Source organism: Hylobates moloch, unplaced genomic scaffold (assembly GCF_009828535.3).
Source record: "Hylobates moloch isolate HMO894 unplaced genomic scaffold, HMol_V3 SCAFFOLD_20, whole genome shotgun sequence".
Lineage (NCBI taxonomy): Eukaryota > Metazoa > Chordata > Mammalia > Primates > Hylobatidae > Hylobates > Hylobates moloch.
The window spans coordinates 50853384-50872331 of record NW_026652295.1 but is presented as its reverse complement, the minus strand read 5'-3'; the positions used below and the strand labels follow the sequence as shown (position 1 = coordinate 50872331).

General features: G+C 40.3%; 1 protein-coding gene across 10 annotated transcripts in view; it reads left to right on the top strand.

The window, feature by feature from the left end:
- The window catches only part of ELOVL5 (ELOVL fatty acid elongase 5), a 117660-nt gene that overhangs the window by 31388 nt on the left and 67324 nt on the right, over nucleotides 1-18948 (top strand). Inside the window, exon 1 of one of the 10 annotated variants that reach the window (XM_032141639.2) lies at nucleotides 2818-2923. The exons of the other annotated variants lie outside the window; for them this stretch is intronic. The gene's annotated coding sequence lies outside the window, so the exon portion shown is untranslated. Of the gene's footprint in view, nucleotides 1-2817; nucleotides 2924-18948 lie in introns of those variants that run through there. 10 annotated transcript variants of the gene reach the window in all.

Sequence of the window (18948 nt, the reverse complement as noted above, 5' to 3'; positions counted from 1 at the left end):
TAGTTTTTGTAGAGATGGGGTGGGGTGTCACCGTTTTGCCCAGGCTGGAAGTATGTGCTTTTTTAAAGTGTAGAAAAAGGTAGAAGAAATAAAATTATGTTTACTTATGTAAATATATTTATGTAAATTTGTATATGCTAATAGCAAAGCTCCATGCTAAATGCTGTACATGAACCATCTCATCTGATTAGGTATTCATGTTCTTCCCATTTGAAGAGAATATTCCAGGTGAGGAGATTGAGGTTTTCAGACATGTACTCGCCCAAGATCACTCCACTTAATTATAGATGGTAGAAAGGTTAACGTGGATTCAGCTACACTCTTGGTAGCTTTTTGTTTTTACATCAAAATGAAATAAATAGTTTTTCTCTACTTTCCGTATTTTCTATAGTAAACATCATTTTACTATAGAAAAAAAATTTATTGTAACGTGGGGAGGCAGTAGAATGTAGTGGTTCAAAGAGTAGGCTCTGGAGTCAGTTGGCCTCCTCTCAGTGTTACCTTGGACAGGTGACAGTGGCTGTCTGCCTGGGTGTACTCATCTGTGAGAGGGCTGGCATGAGGACTGAGATTATCCTTGTAAATATACAGCAGAAAGACTGGCACATAGTAAGGATGGAGTGAGTGTTAGTTGCTATTAGCATTATTATGTTCTGCAAAGAAAAGGACTTGAAAATAAGGGGGAAAAACCCATCATGTGAAATAGTGGGCTGGATTAGGTTTTTAAATGGTTATCTGGTTCTCTTGGAGAGACGTTAATGGGATGAGAGAAATCACTTCGGAAAGCTTCCTTATAAGCATTCAGTCATTAGCAGACCATTTAGTGAAGGAAATAGCAATTTGCTAAATAATTCAACCTCCTGAAGTGTGTAATTCATGTTTGAGCATAGCTGGCTTAATGTTTTCTTAGGACAGCAGGAATACATAAGTCCCTAAACAAATGTGTGGGTTAGGTCCTAGCTTAAGGATGAACTTCTTAACATTTAACACTATGAACTTAATGTACAATTTATCTTTCTTATTTTTCCCTGTAAGAGAACATGTCAGTACAGTGAATTTCCACTAACTTGCACTCCACTAATTCAAACTATATGACATGCCTCCTAATCGAACAGGTTATGAAACATACACATCAGACTATAATCAATTTATTAATAAAATTAGTAAAGTGGTGAAGTTCTAGGTGAACAGAACTTTCCGTATTCTCTTCTTGCAGTCTGCTTGCCACCCCTCCACACACCCACAGCCCTCATGCTTCCTCACTCACTACGTGGCACCCCCCTCCAGCGTGAGAAACCAAAAACTTGGACTCCCTCACCTTGCCCACCCTGGACATCTCTCCCATGTGACCCCTGCATTCCCTCTCCTGCTGTGCCTTTGGAGGGCCCCCATCTCTCATCTGGACTCTTGCAGTCCTTTTTTAACCAACCTGATGCTGATCTCACCCTGTTTTCAGCCTCTCGCCCCCACTGTCATCCCGTCTTTACCAACCCCCAGTTTAAAAACAAACTCTGGAGCTCTTACCTCCTTCTCCAGCATCGTTTTTCACTTTTTCACCTTTTCACCTCTGCCTTCTGTCTGATCCCCACTAGCAAGCCTTAAATATTACTCTCCTTGCAGAGCTCCACCCGACCCACTGGTCCCCATACAGAATTGACTGCTCTGTATTAATCCCCCCACCTCTACCCATCCTTTTCTCCTGTACATACTTTGTCATGGTACATAGATCACTTTATTACAGTTACTTACTGTTTCTCCTTCCCTTGCTAGAGACTTTTGACCTCTCTGAAGGCAGATTTGTAGTCTTGTGGATTTGTGTGTCTCCAGTGCCTGTGACAGTGTGTTAAATGTATGTTTGATGAACGTGTGCTTCTGATGATGATAAAAATAGCTGCCACGAATTGAGGTGTTTGTGCATTATGCCAAGTACTTCATACAATTTTATTATCTCATTTAATCCTCACAGCAACTCCATGAGGTATAAGCATTATTGTCCCCATGTTTATGAGTTGGGAAACTGAAGTCTATATAGTTTTAGCAGCTTGCCCAAGGTAATATTACAGTGTATGCTATTACAGTATAGTTTCAGATCCTGGAGAACTCTAACTGAAATTATACATATTACAGATTATATCTTTCTCATAGAAATGGTGAGAATCTAGTCCTATTGCTGCCACTTCATTATGAGTTAAGTAGTTTAGGGCTGGTCTGGAGATCTGTCCACCACTGACAGCTAGGGTTTTTAACTTGGGGACTACTGGGATTTGGAGGACCCTGTAAATGTCAGTCAGTTTAATCCAAACTCTCTGTCATTTTGAGATGGAGAGAATTTCCCTTTTGCTTTAATCAGATTTTCACAATTGGTATGGAACCCCTGGAAGTTTAAGAACAACTAATGTAACATTTCTCCAAAAAATCATTTTCCAAAGGCCAGATGACTAATTTACAATAGTACAACCCTTTCATAAAGTGAAGATTATGTGTTTTGATAACTTGACTATATGAATGAAAATGATTCACCTTAGAGACTAGGTTTTTTAAAAGTGTCAGTTTTCTTTAGACTCTGTAAACAGTCATTCGTTTATCTCTTAAATGGAAAACTGCTTCTCTGTTATGGACCGAAGGTTTGTGTCCCCCCACTCTCAATTCATATTTTGAAACCCTAACCCCCAAAGTGATGCCATTAGAAGGGTGGGGCCTTTGGGAGGTAATTAAGTTTAAATGAGGTCATGAGGGTGGAGTCCCTATGATGGGATTAGTATTTTTATAGGAGGAAGAGGGACCAGTACTCTCTCTACCCGTCCCCATGTCCCCAAGTCCCCAGGAGGATACAGCCATCTGAAGCTAGGAAGAGGACCCTTACCAGGAGCCTAATTTGCTGGCACTTTGATCGTGGACTTCCTAGCCTCCAGAACCCTGAGAAGTAAGTGTTGTTTAATCTAGCAGCATGTGGTATTTTCTTTATAGCAGCACAAGCTGGCCAAGACCCTCTCCTTTTCTTCTCCAACCCAGTTGCAATTTATTAAATTGTTCGTGTATGTGAAAAAAATCATTGGAGAAAAACGTAATACATTTTAAACATGTCACTGCTTCTGTAGTTACATTAATTTTCTTCAAATAATTGTTTTCATTGGATTTTGCATAGGAAATATGTGATCGCTTTTCCAAATCAAAGTAGGATAGTATGTACTATTTTATATCCATCCCCTAGCTCCTGACCAGTAAAATGTTCTTGCCTTTCAAGGGTGGGTGTGTGTTAAGCTGTTGTTAATTTGTGCTGATTTTTTTTTCTTTTTAATTTTATTTTTTTCACCCAAATTATGACATAAGACATCAATTTCTGTGTTTTGAAATGAACCGAAAATATGGGTCATGACTGAAGGAATAGCTAGATTTCTGAGCTGAAGGGAAAGGACCAGGTTCTCTGTCCCTACCACTTGCCGTAGTGCCTTACACATTTGGTGCTCAGTGAAGGCATATTGCTAAAAGATTATATATGCCATTTTACTGTCTCAGTTCTTTTCCTAAAATTTTCACATGATTGACTTCTCCAGTAATGCATTTCTATAATTTCTATACAGGAGTAGGTATTTGTTTCTCCTTCACTCTGTCCTTAATTTTCATTTTGGAACCTGTTGGTGTCTCTCCCTTGGTGTTCTGGCTGTAGGTGGGCACCTAATTGACTTCATGTTAATTTGATCACTGGCTTTCCTTCATTTTGTTACAGCTAAATGGCTCTATGACAGCCTAGAGTTGAATTTTGGTACTTGCAGAGAATTGAAATGAGGGAAAAATCACATTAGCCAGTCAGAATATTCAGTTACATTAACGTGACTTGCTAAAATCCTTGCAGTTCCACTAAAATGTAATCACCTTAGGACCCAATTCTCAGTATTTCACCTTTAGTGATTATCAAGGAGGTTTTAAACACAGTGGCTCATTTGTTGAATGTAGCACTTGGTGAAAAGAGGAAAAGCATTGCCAAGAAGAGATCTAATCTTGCTGGATAATTTCCAAGGAGGGTTACAGAAGACGTCACCTCAGCCTTTTCTGGGAAACATCCACTGTGCTCTGAAGAGCTGTGGGGGTTGAACAGCTCTTTGCTGATGGCAGGCAGCAAAAAGCCCAGAGCAGAGCACAAGCATGGTGGCATCACTCTTCAGTAAGCTATACTCACATAGTGACTGCACGTTGTAAAAGTGCTGCTTAACCCTTTTTTGCTTCTCAGTGCATTGACAAGAAAATGATCCAAAAGATGGAAGAAAGCACAGTTTTTTTGTTTTTTATAATATGGTAAACTTTTATTATTTTTCATTTTCAAAAACATCTGGAATCTGACAGTCTAAAACTAAGTTTTTATCCAGGCATGGTGGCTCATGCCTGTAATCCCAGCACTTTGGGAGGCTGAGGCAAGAGGATTGCTTGAGTCCAGGAGTTCAAGACCAGCCTGGGCAACATAGCGAGACTCCTTCTCTACATTTTTTTTTTAATTAGCTGGGAATGGTGGCACATGCCTGTAGTCCCAAGCTACTCAGGAGGCTGAGGTGGGAGGATTGCAAGAGCCCGGGAAGTCGAGGCTGCAGTGAGCCATCATTGTGCCACTGTGCTCTAGCCTGGGAGACAGAGTGATGACGTATCTTAGAAATGAAATAAAACTAAGTTTTCTATGTACCATGTATTAGAAAGGAAAATGGCAAGGAAACTAATTGCAGGAACTTATATAAAGCAGTAGAGTCATAATAAATTTATAAACTTTTATCCCAGTTACCTGTGCCTGCTCATCTACAGTAGTGTAAAGTGAGATTTGGCATTTATAATTCTGACTCTGAGATACCTCAAGATCACAAAATGCCTCTGAGTCATCAAAGATTACATTTTAATCAGGAGGATTTTATTTGGTATCTTTCATGATTTTCTTATTGTTTGACAGCGGGCCTCTTTGTGAGATGTATGATTCCTTGAAGTTAATTAGATCATTGGGTTGATCAAAACAGTATCCCCATCACCCGAGTAGTCTGGATAAGAAAATGTTTACTGAGAAGCTTTATCAGACCACTGTGAAAATGAGTAGTTGAAACACCAGCATTTAGGTAAAGCCTTAAACTTTTGTGAATGGAGTCATAGTTCAGACTATTCCTTTCCAACATAAACCTTCCTTTACAGTTACAGATGCCAAAAAAATCACCACCACATGTGATTGGGTTGGGGAAGCTGATTGAATTTTTAAAAAATCAAATGCTCAGCCTTGTTGGTTTTTCTCATGGTCGTAGATTTTTTTAAAAAATTGAACTTTTTGAGAGAATTGTAGATTCATACGCAGTTGTAAGAAATAATACAGAGATCCCAAGTACTCTTTACCCTGTTTCCCCCAGTGGTAACATTGTGCAGGACTGCAGCACAATATCACAGCCAGCATACTGACATTAGTACAGTCCAGATACATAACATTTCTGTCAGCACATGTGGCCTTTATAACCACATCCTCTTCCATCCTGCCTTCACACCTTCTGTAACCCCAGGCAATTTGTTAATCTCTTTTCCATCTTTATAGTTCTATCATTTCAGAAGTGTTTTATAAATGGATGGCCCTTTTCACTTAGCTTAATTCTTCAGAGATTCATTCCGGTTGTTTTATGTATCACATTTGTTCTTTATTGCTGAGTAATGTTCCATGGTGTGGATATACCATGGTTTGTTTTAACAATTCACCTGTTGGAGAGTATCTTGGTTGTTTCTAGTTTTTAGCTATTATGAATAAAGCTGCTGTGAACATTCGTGTACAGGTTTTTATGTGAACATAAAGTTTTCATTTCTCTAAAATAAATGCCCAATAGCTTCATTTGAATTATGGCATGATATTTAATTATATTCCTGTACTATAATTTCTGTAGCAGAAGGTTACTTCTAGGTTACGGAAGGTTTCATCTAGAAGGTTACTTCTAATGGATACTTGAAGGCTAACCACCTTTCAGTTTTTGTTACAAATATCACTGATGACAATCATAAGTCAATCTTAGTGCACGTCTGCTTTTATTTCCTTATTGTAGATTGCTAGAAGTGGGCTTGAGTGTATAAAATATTAAACCTTTTTTTAAAGTACCTTTCCTTTTCTTAAAGTTATTTTTAATTTTTAAGTATATCTAATTCCAGAGCAATGTCATTACCTTAGAAAGAAACATCATAAACAGTATCAGTCACTTCCCATTCCTTTGTTTCTCCAGCCCCTGGCAACCACTGATGGATCTGCCTATTCTGGACATTTCATATAAATTGAATCATCTGTGGCCTTTTGTGTCTGGCATCTTCCACTTTGCATAGTGTTTTCCAGATTCATTCATGATATAGTAAATGTCAGTACTGTATTCCTTTTAATGGCCGAATAACATTCCATTGTATGAATGTACCACGTTTTGTTTATTAATTAATCAGTTGATCGACTTTTGGGTTGTTTTTACTTTTTGACTATTATAAATAATGTTACTATGAATATTTGTGTACAGGTTTTGGAGTGAATGTATGTTTTCATTTCTTTGGGTATATACCTAGGAGTGGAATTGCTGGGTCGTATGGTAATTCTGTGTTTTACTTTTTGAAGACTTGCCAAACTATTTTCCACAGCAGATGTACCATTTGACAGTCCCGCCAACAGCAAGCGCCTGAGTATTTCACTTTCTCCATATACTCGCCAATATTTGTTATTTTCTGTTTTTATGATTATAGCCACCCCAGTGGTTATCACATGGGTCTTTTCTTAAAAAGAGCTGTTTTGGCAACATTGCCTCGCTTACCTACCAGGTATGACAGCCACAGGAGCGCTGTTTATGCCGAAGTTTCCAGTGGTGTCAGTTGGCTGTCTCTAGGCTTCTGTGGAAGAGAAAATTGTGTAACTGCCTACCTCTCCTGCCAGAGCACCAGACTTGATGTGAAGTTCTGTGAAGAGCCCACCCAGTCACCTGTCAGCTCATTTAGCCACACCGGAGAGTCTGTTGAGGTACAGAGGGGAGTTACCAGTGTCGTTTGTGGACTCAGTTGCTATTTTGGAACAGAAATTTGCAGAATCCTTTAAGGTGAAAAATTTCCATGCTAGTGTGTATCATATGAATAGCAATTATTTACCCTTTCACAGAAAAAAACCCAACAGTCTTTTCTGTGTGTATTGTGAGATAAAGCCTGGAGGGGTTTGTGGTTTTCTTTTTAACACGTAACAGTTCGAAATTTGTTGCAGATCATAAGCTGCCAAATAATAGCTTTAAGATGTACTTTTAAAAATTAACTGTGTGATTGGCTGGGTGCAGTGGCTCACTCCTGTAATCCTAGCACTTTGGGAAGCCAAGGCAGACAAGATTGCTCGAGCCCTGGAGTTGAAGACCAGACCAGCCTGGGAACAGAGCGAGACCCTGTCTCCAAATTAACAACATCAACAAAAAAATCAACTTGTGATAATTGTAAAGAGCACAAGTTTTGGACCAACCACATATTTAAGTAACTTTGTGAGCTACTTAACAGTAAGTAATGTGATTAACTCTTCCTGGTGTGCCCGAAAATTTTTTGATTTTAGCACTGAAAGCCTTACATCCCGGGAAATTCCCCCAGAAAAACAGGACAGTTGCCTACCCTAAGCCATATAAACCTAGAGTTAACTACTTAAGATCTCTGAACTTTAGTTTCCTCGTCTAGGAAATAGGGATATTTCCTTAGTGCGTCTTTGAAAACCCAGCTACATAGTAGGCTGTTAGTAAATGTTAGATCCCTTGTCTCAGGCTAGAAACAAAAGTGTTGTATTGTTTTCATAACCAAATTCTATACTTTAGATAATAAGCCTTTTCACTTCTCCTCCCAGTTCCAGTTAAATCAAGGGGGAGGGTTTATATTTTATTAGGCCGTGCTTGTAATTGGTGCCTTAATTATGTGTGGTAACCAAAAGGAAGGCTAGCAAGGGGAAGTAGAGTTGTCTTGTAAGAACCTCTTCTTCTAACCCCACTGACCTTGTTAATTTCTAAGGCTTTTATCTATTGTTAACAAATTATCCCCAAATTTGCCGCCTTAAAATGCAGAAACATTTACTGTCACACACGTTTTCTGAGGGTCAGGAGTCCCAGCAAGGCCTAGCTGGGTGGTTTTGTCTCAGGGTCTTTCATGAGGCTGCATTCGTCTGAAGCTGACCAGGCCAGAGGATCTGCTTCCGAGCTCATTCAGGTGGCTGTTGGCAAGCAGCCTATTTCCTGCCACATTGTCCTCTCCCTAGGACTGTTCACAGCATAGCAGCTGGCTTTCCCCAGAGCTAGTGGTCCTAGAAACACAGACAGAAACATGCCAGCTGACCAAGGTAGAAGCCACAACATCTGTTACCACCTAATCCCAGAAGCAACATACCATCCCTTTTGCTTTGTTCTGTTGGTCACACACACAACCCTGGTTCATCGGGGAAGGGCGCTACATAAGGGTGTGAGTATCAGGTGTACCAGGATCTTTGGGGGCATCTTAGACTCTGCCTCCCATAGATACCATATTTACTTGAGGAAAGCTTGAGGTCCTGTAGTCTAGGTAATGAAATGAATATAATAGGAAGCAGCTCAGTTTAGGATTGATGATAATAGAGCCAGAGCCCACATTTCTCAGCCAGTGTTCAGGTTCTTCCTATCACCCATCTTGCCTCCTTCTGGAAGGAATGTATGGAATTGTCCTTGGCCAAGCATTTGATTTGGCAGCAGCGCAGCAGCCTGTCAGCAGTGTTCCATACTGCTCCAGTTCAACATGATGAAACAGGGAGTTACTGAATTCCTTTCTGTGTCCCAAGAACAGCTACTAGGGATTACAGGGAGCAAGACAGGTATGTTCCTTGTTCTCACAGAGCTTTATAGACTTGGCCACTGTTGACTCCTGGTAGTAATGGTGTAATGGATCTCCTCTACTGATAGTAATATTTCTGTAACAGCATCCCCCAAAAAAGAGCTTACCGGTAAAAAATCCATCAGGTGCAGGATGGATTAATGCATGCTTGTTATGTGTGATATGTACCATGTCACACAGTGTTTGAAAAATATGAGAACTGAGCTCTGTCTTGATATGAGGTTTTATTTCAGCTTGAGAGATGGTTTGAAAAAATATGATTACCCCCCCCCCACCCCCCCTGTGCATCCCTTCCCCCCAGCTGGTGAAATTAGAGGAAACAGGGAATTGCTGCAGAATTTGTTGGAATAAAAAATAACTTGTCCTCGAGACCATCATCCTAGTCTAGGCTCTGTCTCTGTAATACAGTGTATGGATACCATGTGGGTGATAAAAATTAAAGGGTGGCAGGGGATTTTAGTAAGAGTCCAAAAGCTTAATTTATATATGTAGCAGTGGTTCCCAAAGCAGGCTGTTTCCCAGAATTACCTAAGCATCTTTTCAAAAAGATATTGCCTAGCATCTATTGAATTAGGATTTCTAGGAGTGGATCCCAAAAACCTGTTTTTAAAGCTGTTAGGTGATTTTAAGATGCAGCCAGATTTGAGAGCCCGTTGATATGAAACTCTAGATAAAGTCATTCATTCATTGATCCGCTCATTATTCATTTATTCACTCATAGTTTGAACGAGCAATCAACAATTGGTCAGGCACAGATCCAGACACTCTAGCGATAAAATGGGAACATGAGAGGTTCTGCCCTTGAAGAGCTTAGAGCCTAATAGGATGTGGACAGATAAACAGATAATTACAGTATAACTGATAATCACAGCACTTAAAAAATAAGCCTGTAATTTTATCACTGATTGAGATACAGTAGAAGTGATGATGAAGAGTATGAAAATGAGGTCAGGGAGGATTGCTGCCCCTTTACTTCCCATCTAGGTCTTAATTACAGAGATCTTAAAGAACTCTATTACCAAACATCTTCTTCCAAACAACTTTTTTTTTTAACTTGATAATATTATTTTAAAACTACATAGTTCTGTATCTTTTTCTCGTAAAACTATATGAATTCAAGCAATACTAACACATGTTGTCACCATCTTTTATGTAAATATGTGAAGGTGTCCTCTTGAGAGACTGCATGGGGTATTTTAAGAATGGTAGGCAATAGAGTTGGAGACGTAGTTCAAATTCTGGCTCCACCCAACCTCTGTGACCTTTGGCAACTCAGCCCCATTTTCAGTTATGGTAAATGAATAAGTTTATTGGCCATCTATTATATGCTAGTTGTCAGGAGTACAAAAAAAAAGGCTTATCAGATGCAGATTTATTTCTGCTCTCTACTGAGGTTGGGATAGACACTGGCCTGCTCTTCTACTCACAGAGAAGTCAGTGACCAGCATCTCCTTGACATTTCAGAGGAATTTATCTAGAGTCTTTTACAAATCCCCAGATTCACGAGTATCATTTGTGAGTCCATGCCAAACAGAGAATAACAGAGCTGTGAGGTATGGATGTGAGCACGTTTCACTGCCCATGGACCTTGCAGGGAACTCCAGTTTATGCCTTAGCAAAACTCTTCCATAAACATTGAATATGAAATTGATCATTGTCAAAGTTCTCTGTAATGATGATAATAATAGAAACATTTTTATGGCACTTGCTGTGCCACACACTATTCTAAGCATTTCACATATCTTAACTCATTTAATCACATGAGGAAGTTAATGTAATTACCCTCATTTTACAGTCTAATAAACTAAGGCACAGAATGTTAAGTAACTTGCCCAACGTTACACAGCTACTAAGTGGTGAAGCAGGGATTTGAACCCAGGCTCTCGGGCTCCAGAGTGTGTGTTCCTAACCACTACCACCCAAAAGTGGTTGAGCCACAGATGCCTTTGCACACTGCTTACTGATTTGTACTGTGGCAGAGGTCATGTCTGTCTCTGTCACTTTCCTGTTCCTCACAAGCAATACTGCTTGACACAAAGTAGACACTCATTAAACAGTTTTTAACTCAGTGAGTCAACTGCCTTTCAAATGGCTGGTAGCCTGAAAAGCAGTCATTCTGAGAATCACTGGACACACAGAAATAAAACCAGTCAGGAGGATGACTGACTCCTGCACCTGATGGATTTTTTACCTTGCTTCACTGCAGCCTTGTGGGCATTAATTAGTTACTGTCAGCAAAATTCTATGTGAAAGTGGAGTTCTAAGTCCAACTGCAGCAATCTGGCCTTCACCCACCAGCAAGGAACATTCTGTGTGTGAATTATCGTTGTCTTTTTTCAAATAACAGTGTGCTTCACTCAATTAAAAGTTATCACCACTTCTTCTAGTTTCAACAGAAAATTAAGTTGGCAGCTTTAAGATGATAAAACTCTACAAGAGTAATTTTCTACAGTGGTGAACCCTTTTCTGAATGCTCGTTTGTTGTGTGGATTGTTGTAAGTGGTCCTTGTCTTGACTCTGCTGAGAACTGCAGGAAGAACTTTGAACTTGACTGTACATTCCGTCTTTAGCTGTGAATAAGAATTCCCCTAGAATAAAGTTCTAAAATCATGTTACCCTCCCCCCACCAACTGCTGAAAAAATTTCTATATCTGAGTTTTTTTAAGATCAAGTGTATTTGTGTATTGCCTTTCAAGACTAGAATACATCTTTGCCTCCCAGTGGGGAAGAAATTCCCTTGAATGTTTAAGAGGGGTGTGTGTGTGTGTGTGTGTGTGTGTGTGTGTGTGTGTGTGTGTGTGGTGTGTGTGTGTGTGTGTGTGTGTGTGTGTGTGTGTGTGTGTGTGTGTGTACATGCATTTTTTGTTTTTGTTTTTGTTTTTTATGGGCTCACACTTTACAAAGTGCCTTTACTGATCATGTAGTAGATGAGAAGAGAGCATCTCTGTTAGAGTTCCAGATAACTAGCACTGAGAAAGTTTTCCCCGAGGAAATGCCATCTATAACTAGGATTTAGTCCGTATTTTAGGATGCTGCCATTGTGGAGTCAGGTGTGCCATTTTCTTTTCTTTTTATTTTGTAATAACAGGTGTATCTCATTTATAGTATCACCAGTAGATAATTATTATACTCATAGGACAGATTGGAGTACTTGCCATTAAAGAGTTTGGACCCTAAGGAGTTGCAGAGTTTGTTCCCATAATACCTGAGCACAGAAGTATCTAGCTCATAAAAAAGTTGAAGTTGCTGTATACTAAATGAGTTGTCTAGACAGCAACAAGAGGGGCAGTGGAGTGGAGGTAGGCTTTGTAATACCTAATCTGGGCCTTGGAGAAAGGGTTGGAAATGAAGGCAAGAGGACAGGGAGGAAGGACCACAGATAACAGCCACTGGTGTGACTCTCCACTTGTTAGAAGGATGTTAGAAGCTGTTAGAAGGATGTCCTTCTCCAGCGATGGTTAAAAAGTGCTTTTTAATTAACTAGTAGCAGCCAAGGAGCAGGAAGTGGAGGCTTCTGTTTTGACCCTAAACTTATTTTTGTACAACAATTTGATTGTTGCAACATTTAAAAATTTCCCCTCCAATTTTCCATTATACCAGAATGAGGTTCTTCTGCCTTCTTCAGCTGTGGAGCTAACCTGTGGCAGTGCTTTGTAGAACCTACCAGTGACCAAGTTTTGCAGTTACTCGTCTAAAACCCCAAATAGAGCTGTGTTTTTTGCCTCCATGTATGATATATGGCAGGAAAAATGACCTTATCAGAGAATTACAAGAGTTTGTTATGTCCTTAGAATGAAGATTAGAAAGTACAGGAATTCGGGGGGGCGGGGAAGAAAGAGAATAAGCATAGATTCAGAGTGTTAGGATGACAGTACACAATCAGATGTACCACTGTTGGCGCGGTAGATATTTTTGAGCCAAGATTTAATCCAGAGTTATCATTTATTTAAATGCCAACACTTTAATATGAATTCTGTTGTCAAGTTACTTTCATTTCTAAAGCTTGTTATACTTGGATCTTCTTTCCTTTATGGTCTTCACGACATTTTATATTTTAACATTCCTCAGCAAGGAGTGGTTTTATTTGGGAGCTGATTTTCCCAACCTAGAAAAATCTTTTTAAATTCTAGAATCAGGGTTGTGACTACCAAATTAAAGCACCATTTAATTTTTCATTTTGTGTAACTGGCAGCCAACTTGAAGAATGTTCCCATGCCTGCCTAACACGAGCTGACTGATAAAAGTGATGGATGGGAATGAGAGAAGAGAAAATGCAAGGAAATCTCAGTCTGATCCTTTGTAGCACATGGGTTTGTAAACTCAGCTGACTCATTTTTAGGTGAACAATAACCGTTAAAAAAAGTAAAGCAGGATATGATGAAGTTAAGCTAGACAATAGCTAAACGTTTTTAAATCAAAAGGAATGTGATTTCACTGATATCACAGGAAAGGGAGCTTTCAAAGCAAGCTGACTGCTGCCTTAGAAGCCAGACAAACCAAGACTTGGCCCTAAAAAGATCTTTACTGTTTTAGAGTCAGCAAACAGCCTGGTTGTGGGTTTAGGAAATAAACTTTTCTTTAATATAATTCTTATATCAACTCTTTACTATAATATATATTTTTTAAAATCTTGATACCTTTTAAAACAGATTTGCCTTAAGATCCCAGTACTTTTCCTTTGCTGGGCAGCTTTGTTACTCTCTCCTACTCCAGGTAGAAATGGCCAAGATGCTTAATATTTGCACTCTCCTTGAGACGTACTTCATCTTGGGAATTGTGACTGTGCCTTCCCTTCATTAACCCCAACCACCTCCTTCCGTTGTTGCCACCTACCCCCACCTACCATGTTCTGTTGTCCTTGGGAGCCAAGTGGAAAGGAGGAGGAGGGGGACTGATTTGCTGTAAAGCTTATCGTAGTGTCTTTTTTCAAACATGCTTCTAGCAACTAGTTTGATTATTAGTTCAAAGTGAGCACTGATGTTGATGTAACCTCCCACACATGGTTCACCTGGGCATATACTTGCCCCTGGAGGGAGTTGAACAGTGGACAGATGGATTTTCCACGCGAGCAGGACTCTCTTTAGGGCTTTGGGTTTTGTTCTTTGTTCTGCTCATGTTAGTATTTCCAGGTTTTTGTATTCCAGGCTGTGGTAGTTCCAGTCTTTCTCTTGAATTCAGGCCCAAGGATCCTAAAATTCTACAACACTTAGTATAGTACATGGGGAAGGAACTAGCCAGGAGCGCAGAACTGATCCATGGTGGTGGGAGTGAGTCAGACGAAGGTGTGCTGAACTCCCTCACACTCTCATGCTCCTTTCAGCTGTATCTTTAAATATAGGGTAGTTTATAAAGAGAATGATCAGCTCCAGTCAGTTTTTTGTAGTGAGATACTTAAAATGAGACACAATTATAATATAGTTGCATGGTTACCAAAAACACTCCAGAATTTTATAATGGGAAGCGGCTTTTTAAACTAGGAGGGTCTTTTGGAAAATGTGCGTTAAAAAGGAATTCTTTAAAATTGGTTCTAATTTACCTGCCCGTAATCCATTTTACTGTCATTATTTTCTGTGTGTGGCTCTTGAACTAGTGAATAGCTTTGGGAGACTGTTTTCATTGGGACTTTTCTTTCACTGGGCCCTATTACTACTCCCTGTTGTGACCTGTAATTCTGGGAAGTCCCCTAGGTTGAGTGCAGGTCAGAGACTCCTGGTTAAAGAGGATGGGAATCAATGCTTTGGCTTGGTGTCAGCGTGGTCTTTTTCCTGGGACGTGCTGGCCACTCCCAGCCCTGTCCATTTTCCTGTCAGAATGTGGGGAACCAGCCAGATCAAAGAATAGCTTATTCTTTTGCTGCATGTAGGACTAAAGCTCCTTTTCCATGGAGCCTAGTGCCTGGGGTTGGTCCCTGCTAGTACAATTGTACAGAGCAGCTGTGTTCCCACTTGACCCAGCTCACCCAGGCTGCCTGTAGTGTGATTCGGGTTATTGAGAAGTTATGTCATTGGTCCACCATAGCTCAGAAGATGGGAAACCGCACCAGTGAGGCCAACCACAGACCTGGCAGTGTGATTGGGCATCTTGTGCAAAGTAGGTCATGCCGTTCCCATAAATCCAGATTACTAGGCAAAGTGTCAAGACTTTTGCATAGCCCTGTGCCTCCCATTCCTTTAGTACAAAAGAGTATAGCTCAGCCCACAGACCACTCAGCAAGTGCCCAATTTACTTAACAGGGCAAGCCAGCCTAGCCTGGTGATGAAGAATTCATTTGCCGAGACCTTTGTGCTGTTCATGTGGCATAGCAGATGAGGCTCAGCAAGGAAGATGGGAATGAAAAGGGCACGTTGCTGGCAGGAGGGCTGCAGGAAGGAGGGTTAGGAGATGGTAGCAGTGTGAGCAGATAAGGATTGGCACCCTCTTCTGTTCCTAGCCCGTTGGCCACATGCACTCTGCAAGGTGTATCTCGTGACTGACCTGTCTACTGCTGAGCAAGGCCTGGGCACCAGACAGGGAATGGAGGACAGAAGGCCTCCCATTGTGCTGCCCACTCCTGTCGTGGCTTCTGGTCCTTGTGCATGCCAGCCTAGCCCTGACCCCAGGGCCATTGTGCTCATTTGTGCCTCTAAATGGAACACCCTTTCCCTTGGTAGATGTGTGGCTTGCTGTCACCATTCAGGCTCTGCTCTGTTGCCACCTTCTCAGGCTGCCTTCTCTATGTTTTCAAAAATAAATTCCCACTCCATGATTCCAGCCCCTTTATTCTGCTTAATTTTTTTTCGCTAACAGTTATTTTGCATATCATATTGTACGTGTGTTTCTGTCTGTAATTAATATATGTTTATGGTCTTTCTCACCAGCCTGCAATCCCAGGGCCTTCAGGCCTCCGTGCCTAGCATGTGGTAGGCACTTGGTGTGTGGTATGAATGAAAAATAAGTACATGGTATTGAGGGACACTAGTTATGGGGCTGCCTTGACAAACATGACGTCGTATTGAGTAAATGATGAAGCTTTTGGTGAAGATGTCTCTTAGTAACCTGTGCAAAAACAAACAGCCTTGCCTGAGAAGATTACAGTATATCTCCAATTGTGGGTGTGGTAGGGGAGAGTTTGGGGAAAATATTGAACATGCCAGAGTCCAGCCCAGAATAAAGCTTGGGATCCACGGATCAGGACTCTCCTGATGAGGGCCTGTTGTCCAGGGCCCACCTCTACCTACCCCTTCTCCCTTTTCACTGTAGTCATTTCAGAAACAATAAGCAGGAACAGTAATTTGAAAATTATTATCGTTTCCCCCCATGTATCTGTTCTTTCAGAGAATGTTTTGCTGGCTCCTTCAGTACATTCCTAAGTTTGATTGTGAAAAGTTCTGCAAACCTAGGAGAAAAATTCTCAAGCCGAGAAGAAATGCAGTCTAAGAACAGATGTACCGTTTTTGACAAAAATCGTTTCTTGTGTGTGCTTTTGTAGAGAACACATTTCATTTTATAAAGATGAAAGAGTGCTCCTGTGCCTCCCAGCTTCCGCAGGGCCTCTGTTCAAAATGGTTTAGACTCAGATTATTTGGGACAGATGGCTTGTAACAGGATTCTTCAATATCTCCAAATACTAAATTCCACAGTCTCTTTTGGTAGCCTGCTGCTGGTTCAGTACTCTTGGACTGAAATTTTACCTTATGTTTAATCAAGCTGCTTTTCTGTTGCCATGATGTTAGCCTAGATTCTCAAATTGGACTATGTCCTAGGCATTTGTCCTTATAGTAACAGGTCATTTATCGCAATTCCTGGGCTTCATATTTTTCCGGGGCCACTACTGTTATCCCCCTCCACTCCTGCCCCACCAATCTGTATTTTCACTTTGAAACATTTCTTCACTCTTGTTTCCAGCTTCTCTATTTCCTCCTTACATAGAAACTGACCCTGACTACAGCCCTCTGAAAGATCTCTTAATTAGAAAGTGAAATGATTGATTCCCTTATTTTTGTTAGACATATTCCTCCTGTTTGATCTCAGAATACTGTTGTTTGAATTTTGTTACAGCATGGTTTTGAACATATATTCAGTTTATATTCGTATCATCATTCTACTGTCTGCTCATTTGCAAACTGGATTTTGTTTTTGCTTTACTACATCTGGCTTCTTTTCCCCATTATGAATGTCTCATTTTTTTCCAGGTCACCAGGTATGCTCCTTTATGTTTATCCCCATTTTGGCAATCCTTTGTGTTAATATACAATAGGTGCTAGATATTTGTGTATTTAATTAGTACATTCCTTTTAGTTTTGTCTTTCATGTTTGGGTAATATCTGTTTCTGACAAGTTCCTGTCCTGATATATTATCAACTCCCTCCCGCCTTGCCCCCACTTTATCTTGCTGTCTCTCTAGGGGTGTGTTAGGGCTTACAAGTGGACATTGTGGGTTGTCAGAATGATTGGAGCTCACTGATGGCATTTAGTGGACAGGGACCAAGGACAATTAATGATCCACAATGCACAGGACATTGATTGTTTCCACTGGAATGCCAGCAGTGCCCCTGCTGAGAAGCAGAGACAGCCGTGGGTGGTTGACAGTATTCATCATGGAGGCAATCCTGTGGCAGACATACATTCAGAAACATCTACTGGGGGCTTCCTACACGCCAGACACTGCTCTAAGGGCCTTATTTATATTACCTTATTTATTAATCTTCTTAAAGACAGTTACTTTGGTCTTTTCCCCATTTTTCAGAAAGATTAAATAACTTGTCCGAGGTCACATTGCTAGTAAGTGAAAAAAAATGGGGGTTTCAAACCCTAGTTTCTTATGAAGAGTAGCAAAAGTCCCTTTATGCTTAATACCTGATCATTGTACATTTAATGTGACCCATAAGTAAGTAAGTTAATATTACCCATTAGGTAATAGAATCTAGGTTTTAAAATGCCTTGGAGGAAGGTGTCTGTCACCAGTGAGCAGCTTTTCCATCAGTTACTCAGTCCATTAGTCATAGCCTTTATGACCTTGTTCCTCCTTATTTCCTTTCATTTGGCTGTTTGGGATGCAGCCTAGTGGAGAGCAGGGAACCCTGTGACCTCGATACACATGGCCCACCATATATCATAGATGAAATTAAATTGTGTTAGTGTGACTTCAGTGTCACAAAATCATGATAGTTGTCTTTCAAAACTTGGATTTTCTAGATGATTTTCAGTAGATGTTGAAAAAATAGACACAACCAAATTGTCTTTTAGCCAGTGCCTTTCCTGAACCCACCTCAGGCGGAACTTTTAATAGCCTTTAATAGATAAAACATTTCTTATTTAACTGTGTTTTAAAGAGGAGTTATCTTTACGAAACATAAGGCTAAACCTATTCTCTTCAGCACCAGGATTTTCTAGAATTTCTTGTCTCTCCTGAAGTGGTTCAATCTAGGGCAGGAAAGTGGCTTAGGACCAAAATGGCCTTTCTTAGGAATATAGTACATTAGTACCCCCTCATCGTCAAGGAGTACATTCTAAGGCCCCTAGAATGGAAGCCTAAATCCGCAGATAGTACCAAACACTATATTATATACAGTGGTTTTTTTTCCTATGCATACGTATCTATAATAAAGTGTACTTTATAAATTAGGCAAAGTAAGAGATTAACAACAATAATAATTAAATAGAACAAGTAAAATAAAAGTTATCTGAACATGAGCACTGTGATCCTGAGGCAGTTGATCTGATAATCCACAAGGTTACAAAGTGACTCAAGGGTGAAGAAATGTCTACATTGAGGATATGCTGGACAAAGAGATGATTCCCATCCCAGGCAGGATGGAGTGGGACTGCGGGAGATTTCATCACGCTACTCAGAATGGTGTGCAGTCTACAACTTAGGAATTGTTTATTTCTGGAATTTCCCACCTCATATTTTCAGACTGTGGTTGATTTCAGGTAATTGAAATCTCAGAAAGCAAAACTGTGGATTAAGAGGGGACTACTGTATGTTAAAATCTTAATTGTTGGATTGCAGAAGTGACCTTGTGCTAAGGTTGTATAACTATTGAGGGGCAAAGGTGGCTGACCTGGTTATTGGCAGATGGGTATGGGGAGCTGGTGCCTTCATTTCCAGCCATGAAT